Here is a 9117-nt window from a genome sequence, read left to right as displayed (position 1 = left end):
TCGCTGTTGCTGTCAGAAGGCTCCAGTCCTGACTGTCTGGCCACACTGACACCAGCAAGCCCTGAGTCATCTCGGGAGGGTGTGAGGGGAAACAGGAGGGACAAGATCGTTCCAGACCTGGGTCAAGATAGGCCAGAGCAGTGCGGCTCTGCCAAACCCACCCTGGGCACCCACTGCCAGGCCCAGGGTCACCAGAGCTTGTGGACACAGAGCCCATTTATCTGGAGTTTTTCCGCACAAGATGTCCGGGTCAGCCTCTGATCGCTGACACAGCACGCATGCTGGAGGGAGAGAGACAGTGGCCCCGGGCATGGCACCTGTGCTGCCCACCCTGACAGCCCCTCTGCCAGGCTGCGGGAGGGGCACTTTGCTCTCACCTGGCTCCCTGTCTTCGGGGGCTTCCTGCCTGTCTTCGGGGGCTTGGTCCTCTCTCTGTTCAGGGGCTTCCTGTCTCTCTTCGGGGGCTTGCTCCCTTTCTTCGGGGGCTTGCTCGTGTCTGTCTGCCATGGTGATGTCAGCAGGGCGTCTGTCCTCGGAACACCGAGGTCGCTTCCAAGGTGCTCCTCCACTGGTTCCGAGGCAGGAAACACTGACACGACCCCGATGTTACCTGACTGTCAGGGCTGGAGCTGCTCCTCTCCTGTGAGGGGGATTCCAGAGTCTCCTCTGATGTTGCCTGTTGGGTGCTATGGAGGTTGCTGGTCTGTGGTGCTGAAGATCCAGGAGATGGCAGCTGGGCACTGGGGCTGGGGCTGACGGTCTCCAGTGCTGGAGAACCGGGAGACAGCCCTGATAGCGCCAGGCTGGCTGTGTTGGGGCTGATGGTCTCAAGTTCCCTGGAGCTGTCAGAAGGCTCCAGTCCTGACAGTCAGGCCATGCTGGGGCCAGCAAGCTCTGAGTCATCTCAGGAGGCTGTGAGGGGAAGCAGGAATGTCAAGGCCACCCCAGGCCCAGCCAGGATAGGCCAGAGCAGTGCGGCTCTGCCAAACCCACCCTGGGCACCCACTGCCAGGCCCAGGGGCACCAGGCCCAGGGTTACCAGGTGCTTTGCTTCTTACCTGGCTCCCTCCCTTTGGGGGCCTCCTCCTCTCTGTCTGATGTGGGACATGTCAGTGGTGGGTCCCTGTCTCAGGGACCACGTCTGAGCGGTGAGTGGGGCTCCCAGCACTGGGTGCTCTAACACGGCTTCTCTCATGGCGACTTCGGAATGTTCTGCATGAGTTCCGGGTCCGACGCTGCTGGCGGGAGTGGTGTTGCCTTTGGCAAGTCCTGGCTGCTGTTTCCCCTGGATTTCGCCTCCCAGCACTCGGCGCTGGCGTGCACTTCCTGTCATGGGGACTTCTGCACCGGCCGGATGGATTTGGGGTCTGACGTTGCAGGCGGGAGCGGTTTCGCCTGCGGAATGTCCTTGAGTGTCTCTGCCTGGGCCTGCGCCTCCCAGGACTTGGTGCTGGCACATGGCTCCTGTCCTGGGGGCTTCCGGACCGAAGGTGTGGAATTTGGGCCCGACGTTGCCGGCGGGAGTGGTTTTGCCGGCGGTCAGGCCCCTGACTGCTGGAGCAGCTGCTGTCCTCAGTTTCTGGGAAGCTGCTGTGGGACGACCCCGATGTTACCTGACTGTCAGGGCTGGAGCTGCTCGTCTCCTGGGAGGGGGATTCCAGAGTCTCCTCTGATGTTGCCTGTTGGGTGCTATGGAGGTTGCTGGTCTGTGGTGCTGAAGATCCAGGAGATGGCAGCTGGGCGCTGGGGCTGGGGCTGACGGTCTCCAGTGCTGGAGAACCGGGAGACAGCCCTGATAGCGCCAGGCTGCCTGTGTTGGGGCTGATGGTCTCAGGTTCCCTGGAGCTGTCAGAAGGCTCCAGTTCTGACTGTCTGGCCACACTGACACCAGCAAGCCCTGAGTCATCTCGGGAGGGTGTGAGGGGAAACAGGAGGGACAAGATCGTTCCAGACCTGGGTCAAGGTAGGCCAGAGCAGTGCGGCTCTGCCAAACCCACCCTGGGCACCCACTGCCAGGCCCAGGGGCACCAGGCCCAGGGTCACCAGGTTGTTTGCCTCTTACATGTGCCCAGACCAGCACAGCCATCACATTCCCAGCTAGTTACGCTGTTTCTCAGGCAGAGCAGGCTCTGTGGGTGCCCTCGGCAGCACAGGAGGAGCACAGGAGCAGTTCCCAGGGCCTGGGGAAGCAAATGGGTTCATGGAGGTGAGGACAAAGTGTCCAAAGCATGGGAGCTTTGAAGCTGAGCTCTTCTCCGGGGTCCTTCTGCTTCAAGCCCTGCAGAGGCTCGGGAGGCAGCTTTGGCAACTTACCCCCCCTCTTGTGCCTCCTGCCTGCCTCTTGGAAAAAGGCACTCATTGGCATCACAGTGCCTGTGTCTCTCTCCGAACTCGGCGAAAGCATTAATGTCCCCCGTGTCTGTCAGGTGCAGCTCTCCCTGACTCTGTCCCTAAGAGCACACGGCTGCTTGCTCTGCCCTGCTCTGCCAGGAAGGCCCAAGCCCCTCTCACCTCTAGTTGGATCATCTTATTTGTGATGCCAATCTTCTCAGCCTTGAAATTCAGCTTCACCTCAAAGTCTGTGCGAGGCCCAACGATGCCCCTGCCTTGCGATGCAGAGAAGTCATCTCCAAGGTCGTCCAGCCCACTGAGATGCCATGCCATGGGCAGTGGGCTGTCGTTTCTTAGGACCAGGGTCTGGGTGTCAGTCCTGCAGAGACAGGAAGACACTCAGCGTCAGTGCTGGGTGGTCACACCAGCCTGGCCACTGAATGCGGCTCAAAGCAGCTCCATCTGAGCCTCTGGAACCAGAGTCAAACCTCTTCTCTTTGTCACGAGCCTTGGAGTGCCCTCAGCCGTGGGATGACTGACCTGTGCAGAAGTATCTTGTTGAAATGCAGCTCCTGGGGGCTGACCCTCAGCTTCACTTGCACCCCTTCGCAGCACAGTTGGAAGACCACTGGCTCTGGGTTGTCCTTGATCCAGCAGACGAGACTGTCTTCCAGGAGGCCAGCAGAAGTCGGGTACGCCCAAACACTCAGCTTCTGAACCCGTCCCCACAAACAGAAATACAAAGAGCCCTCTGTGAGCAGGAGGAACGGCACTTCTGCGGTGCCTGCCCTACCTGCTCACCTCCTACCTTCTTCTCTTTGGGCTGCAGCCTCATGCTGGGAGGGTCCAAAAGGAACGTCTCTCCTTTGCTGTCATTCTCAAAGGAGAAATGCACCTCTGCCTCCATGGGGGAGTCGTTGAGGATGGTTAACTTTTCGCTGTTGCTGTCAGAAGGCTCCAGTCCTGACTGTCTGGCCACACTGACACCAGCAAGCCCTGAGTCATCTCGGGAGGGTGTGAGGGGAAACAGGAGGGACAAGATCGTTCCAGACCTGGGTCAAGATAGGCCAGAGCAGTGCGGCTCTGCCAAACCCACCCTGGGCACCCACTGCCAGGCCCAGGGTCACCAGAGCTTGTGGACACAGAGCCCATTTATCTGGAGTTTTTCCGCACAAGATGTCCGGGTCAGCCTCTGATCGCTGACACAGCACGCATGCTGGAGGGAGAGAGACAGTGGCCCCGGGCATGGCACCTGTGCTGCCCACCCTGACAGCCCCTCTGCCAGGCTGCGGGAGGGGCACTTTGCTCTCACCTGGCTCCCTGTCTTCGGGGGCTTCCTGCCTGTCTTCGGGGGCTTGGTCCTCTCTCTGTTCAGGGGCTTCCTGTCTCTCTTCGGGGGCTTGCTCCCTTTCTTCGGGGGCTTGCTCGTGTCTGTCTGCCATGGTGATGTCAGCAGGGCGTCTGTCCTCGGAACACCGAGGTCGCTTCCAAGGTGCTCCTCCACTGGTTCCGAGGCAGGAAACACTGACACGACCCCGATGTTACCTGACTGTCAGGGCTGGAGCTGCTCCTCTCCTGTGAGGGGGATTCCAGAGTCTCCTCTGATGTTGCCTGTTGGGTGGTATGGAGGTTGCTGGTCTGTGGTGCTGAAGATCCAGGAGATGGCAGCTGGGCACTGGGGCTGGGGCTGACGGTCTCCAGTGCTGGAGAACCGGGAGACAGCCCTGACAGCGCCAGGCTGCCTGTGTTGGGGCTGATGGTCTCAAGTTCCCTGGAGCTGTCAGAAGGCTCCAGTCCTGACAGTCAGGCCATGCTGGGGCCAGCAAGCTCTGAGTCATCTCAGGAGGCTGTGAGGGGAAGCAGGAATGTCAAGGCCACCCCAGGCCCAGCCAGGATAGGCCAGAGCAGTGCGGCTCTGCCAAACCCACCCTGGGCACCCACTGCCAGGCCCAGGGGCACCAGGCCCAGGGTTACCAGGTGCTTTGCTTCTTACCTGGCTCCCTCCCTTTGGGGGCCTCCTCCTCTCTGTCTGATGTGGGACATGTCAGTGGTGGGTCCCTGTCTCAGGGACCACGTCTGAGCGGTGAGTGGGGCTCCCAGCACTGGGTGCTCTAACACGGCTTCTCTCATGGCGACTTCGGAATGTTCTGCATGAGTTCCGGGTCCGACGCTGCTGGCGGGAGTGGTGTTGCCTTTGGCAAGTCCTGGCTGCTGTTTCCCCTGGATTTCGCCTCCCAGCACTCGGCGCTGGCGTGCACTTCCTGTCATGGGGACTTCTGCACCGGCCGGATGGATTTGGGGTCTGACGTTGCAGGCGGGAGCGGTTTCGCCTGCGGAATGTCCTTGAGTGTCTCTGCCTGGGCCTGCGCCTCCCAGGACTTGGTGCTGGCACATGGCTCCTGTCCTGGGGGCTTCCGGACCGAAGGTGTGGAATTTGGGCCCGACGTTGCCGGCGGGAGTGGTTTTGCCGGCGGTCAGGCCCCTGACTGCTGGAGCAGCTGCTGTCCTCAGTTTCTGGGAAGCTGCTGTGGGACGACCCCGATGTTACCTGACTGTCAGGGCTGGAGCTGCTCGTCTCCTGGGAGGGGGATTCCAGAGTCTCCTCTGATGTTGCCTGTTGGGTGCTATGGAGGTTGCTGGTCTGTGGTGCTGAAGATCCAGGAGATGGCAGCTGGGCGCTGGGGCTGGGGCTGACGGTCTCCAGTGCTGGAGAACCGGGAGACAGCCCTGATAGCGCCAGGCTGCCTGTGTTGGGGCTGATGGTCTCAGGTTCCCTGGAGCTGTCAGAAGGCTCCAGTTCTGACTGTCTGGCCACACTGACACCAGCAAGCCCTGAGTCATCTCGGGAGGGTGTGAGGGGAAACAGGAGGGACAAGATCGTTCCAGACCTGGGTCAAGGTAGGCCAGAGCAGTGCGGCTCTGCCAAACCCACCCTGGGCACCCACTGCCAGGCCCAGGGGCACCAGGCCCAGGGTCACCAGGTTGTTTGCCTCTTACATGTGCCCAGACCAGCACAGCCATCACATTCCCAGCTAGTTACGCTGTTTCTCAGGCAGAGCAGGCTCTGTGGGTGCCCTCGGCAGCACAGGAGGAGCACAGGAGCAGTTCCCAGGGCCTGGGGAAGCAAATGGGTTCATGGAGGTGAGGACAAAGTGTCCAAAGCATGGGAGCTTTGAAGCTGAGCTCTTCTCCGGGGTCCTTCTGCTTCAAGCCCTGCAGAGGCTCGGGAGGCAGCTTTGGCAACTTACCCCCCCTCTTGTGCCTCCTGCCTGCCTCTTGGAAAAAGGCACTCATTGGCATCACAGTGCCTGTGTCTCTCTCCGAACTCGGCGAAAGCATTAATGTCCCCCGTGTCTGTCAGGTGCAGCTCTCCCTGACTCTGTCCCTAAGAGCACACGGCTGCTTGCTCTGCCCTGCTCTGCCAGGAAGGCCCAAGCCCCTCTCACCTCTAGTTGGATCATCTTATTTGTGATGCCAATCTTCTCAGCCTTGAAATTCAGCTTCACCTCAAAGTCTGTGCGAGGCCCAACGATGCCCCTGCCTTGCGATGCAGAGAAGTCATCTCCAAGGTCGTCCAGCCCACTGAGATGCCATGCCATGGGCAGTGGGCTGTCGTTTCTTAGGACCAGGGTCTGGGTGTCAGTCCTGCAGAGACAGGAAGACACTCAGCGTCAGTGCTGGGTGGTCACACCAGCCTGGCCACTGAATGCGGCTCAAAGCAGCTCCATCTGAGCCTCTGGAACCAGAGTCAAACCTCTTCTCTTTGTCACGAGCCTTGGAGTGCCCTCAGCCGTGGGATGACTGACCTGTGCAGAAGTATCTTGTTGAAATGCAGCTCCTGGGGGCTGACCCTCAGCTTCACTTGCACCCCTTCGCAGCACAGTTGGAAGACCACTGGCTCTGGGTTGTCCTTGATCCAGCAGACGAGACTGTCTTCCAGGAGGCCAGCAGAAGTCGGGTACGCCCAAACACTCAGCTTCTGAACCCGTCCCCACAAACAGAAATACAAAGAGCCCTCTGTGAGCAGGAGGAACGGCACTTCTGCGGTGCCTGCCCTACCTGCTCACCTCCTACCTTCTTCTCTTTGGGCTGCAGCCTCATGCTGGGAGGGTCCAAAAGGAACGTCTCTCCTTTGCTGTCATTCTCAAAGGAGAAATGCACCTCTGCCTCCATGGGGGAGTCGTTGAGGATGGTTAACTTTTCGCTGTTGCCGGGGCAGTTCTGTGCCTTGTACCTGTCCAGAGAAGGGGAAAAGGCTGCAGAGGAGACTGTTGCCCTCACCACACACTGAGGAAAGCACCATGTGCTGGCAGCAGGAGGTGGCACTGGAAGACCATGGTCTAACAAGCAGGGGAAGAAAAAGGATCCCTGTCAGGGGCACGAGGCACAGTCTGTGTGCTCATCCTGCTGGGTGACTCAGGCAGCACCATCTGGCCCAGCCAGAAGGTCACAAGGGGCAGCCCTGGCTCTGAGGTCGGGGGTGCAGTGTGGGATGCTCCTGTGGCCCAGTCTGAGGCTGGAACAGAAGCCTCTGAACACTTCAGCTTTTTGACCCAGTGTTGCTTTCATGTGTTGAGGGGTTGTTTTGCAGAAAGCATCCCAGCTGATCTCCAAGGGCGGTTGTCAGAAAGCAGGAACTGGGGCTTCATGAACAACAGACAACATATTTCAGACCCCAGAAAAGGATCCAGATTCTGTGAAACCCCCCAGATTTGACTAGTATGTCAAATATTCCCTGCTCACAACTGCCCAAGTTGCCAGAAATTCCACAGGTCCACCAGGCTCTCCTCTGCCCCAGGAGCCATCAGGATCCACCCCAGCCCCTGCTGCTCACCTCGTAGCTGTAGGCTTCTCCAACCAAAACTTTCCCCATGTCCAGTTCCTCAGAGCTGAGTTGGAGGCAGGGCTCGAGGCCTTCCCTTGTGAGTCGCAGGGGCAGCCTGGTCTCACGGCCTGGGGAGAGATTTCCATTTCAGTAGAGTAATTCTTACTCTCTTATCCTGTTTTTTCCAGGCTGCCTCAGTGCCAGTCCCTGACTCTGAGATGGGTGAGACCAGCTCCTTCCAATTTCTAACCCACCCCTCGGGCTTGTTTCCCGTTTAGCCACCAGTTTGCACCCTGAAAAAGCGATGCCAAGTTTAAAACATGATTTCTGCAGTGATAGGTTAGATATACAAAAGAAATTCTTCCCTGGGAGGGTGGTGAGAACCTAGCACAGGTTGCCCAGGGAGGTTGTGGCTGCCCTGTCCCTGGCAGTGTTCAAGGTCAGGTTGGACGGGGCTCTGAGCAACCTGGGCTAGTGGAAGGTGTCCCTGCCCATGGCAGGGGGGTTGGGGATTAGGTGATCTTTAAGGGCCATTCCAACCCCTTATCATTCTATGATTCTGTGATTTCCTTCTTACACACTTGGAGGAGCTTTGAAACCCATTCAGTGAAGGGACAAAGCTTGCAAAGAGTTGGACATTGCTGCCTGGCTTCCAACTAAATTGGGGGGCGGTGGCCCAACAGCACAGGGCTTTGTTGCCAAAGCCTTCAGCTTCTGCTGCTTTCTGACACTCAGCATCTTGTTGACAGAATGTCCCCGTGTTCGGTGACTGGCTTGGAACACGATTCTCATCTGACCATGTCAACAAACAGAGATGCACAGTTTCACACATCACAAGGAATGCCTTGGGAGCAACTTTTTAAATCCATGCTTTCCTTCCACAGCTCTAACGACAGCAGTTGGTGGGCAAGAAGAGAGTTTGTTAGCATGAGCCCTGAGTAATTACTGTAGATGGCATTTGTTGAGTTATCCCTGCACAATTACTGTCTAAATAAAAAGCTGTTTCATGACATTTGTATCTATCAGCTTGGAGCAGGAAGGAAAGCAACAGGGTGGCTGGGTTAGGGGATTGCAGCACCCTCCAGAACAGGAGCCTGGCTGCTGGAGGACCATGGGCCTCCCACCTCTTTCTCGTAGATGGGCAAACCCAGAGTATTCCCTGGATGGAAACCTGGCAGCCATCTCCCACTTTAAGGTGAAAAACACTAAGCAGCACCATGCAGAGACAGAGAGGAAGGACAGGGGAACCTGAACCACACTGTGCTCTGTGAGTGTTCCCTCCCCTGTGCGGGCACAGCAAAGCCACCACCTCGGGGTGGGGGGTAATGATAACTGCTCCCAGAAGAGGACTTGACAGCACTCCTGGAAGCTGAGCACAGCAAGCCCAGTGGCCACCACCTGGACACACTTCAGCCTGAGAGCCAGAAGGTGACAATTCCCACACAGGGAGAGAAGCAGGTGCTGGCCAGGGGTGGTCCTTCTGCAGACAGCCTGGGCTCAGCAGGGCTCAGCCACCTCTGGTCTGCTGTTGTCTGGGCAGTGGGAGGTGATCCGGGCTCAGGGAGCACATTTCTACCTCAGCTCCTACTGCCTGATGATGGATCCATGAGGAGCCATCCTGGAGGTCAGTGCTCTAGAGGGGCTTAGTGCCTGTTCCCTAAAGCTGTTCTGCTGTGTAGCTCTTTGGCCTTTGAGGAAATACTGGCAAACCCGTGGCATGAAAGCTTATCCATGCACTGCTTGGACTGTTCTGGGATCAGTGTCCTGAGCCCTGGCCTTGCATGGGAGACCACCAGGAAGCTGCAGGGACAGTGGACATGAGCCAGCACTGCCCTGATGACCTTGGACCCTTCCCAGCACTTCCACAGGAGCTCAGTGGGCTGGAAGAGTATTTGCACCTCCCCTCACTGTGTGTGGGTAAGAGAAAGAGGAGAAGGAGCCGTACCTGAGATGGAAGAGTA

This window comes from Pseudopipra pipra, chromosome W (genome assembly GCF_036250125.1).
Source record: "Pseudopipra pipra isolate bDixPip1 chromosome W, bDixPip1.hap1, whole genome shotgun sequence".
NCBI classification, from domain to species: Eukaryota; Metazoa; Chordata; class Aves; order Passeriformes; family Pipridae; genus Pseudopipra; species Pseudopipra pipra.
This window is presented reverse-complemented; position numbering follows the sequence as displayed.